Genomic DNA, 214 nt, shown 5'->3' with positions numbered 1-214 from the left:
TTCACTCACACATCCTTTCCCAAGCAAAGCCAGACATTATTCTGCATTCTCCCCCCTCCCCCTCCCATTCACCCGCTACAAGTCAAGAGTGTGACAATTTCCATTGAAAATATATACTGGTTTTTATAGAATAAAGTACAGTTCTCATGTATTATATTACCAAGACTTCAAACCTATATGCATGAAAATGCAAAGAGAGTTCCTGCGAGGTCGA

At 40.2% G+C, this 214-nt stretch overlaps 1 protein-coding gene across 1 annotated transcript in view; it reads left to right on the top strand.

Moving 5' to 3' along the window:
- LOC119593198 (sialin-like) overlaps positions 1 to 214 on the top strand; it is a gene marked incomplete at its 5' end in the record, with an annotated part of 96,932 nt that overhangs the window by 94,216 nt on the left and 2,502 nt on the right.

Source organism: Penaeus monodon, chromosome 31 (genome assembly GCF_015228065.2).
Source record: "Penaeus monodon isolate SGIC_2016 chromosome 31, NSTDA_Pmon_1, whole genome shotgun sequence".
Lineage (NCBI taxonomy): Eukaryota > Metazoa > Arthropoda > Malacostraca > Decapoda > Penaeidae > Penaeus > Penaeus monodon.
This window is presented reverse-complemented; position numbering and strand designations above follow the sequence as displayed.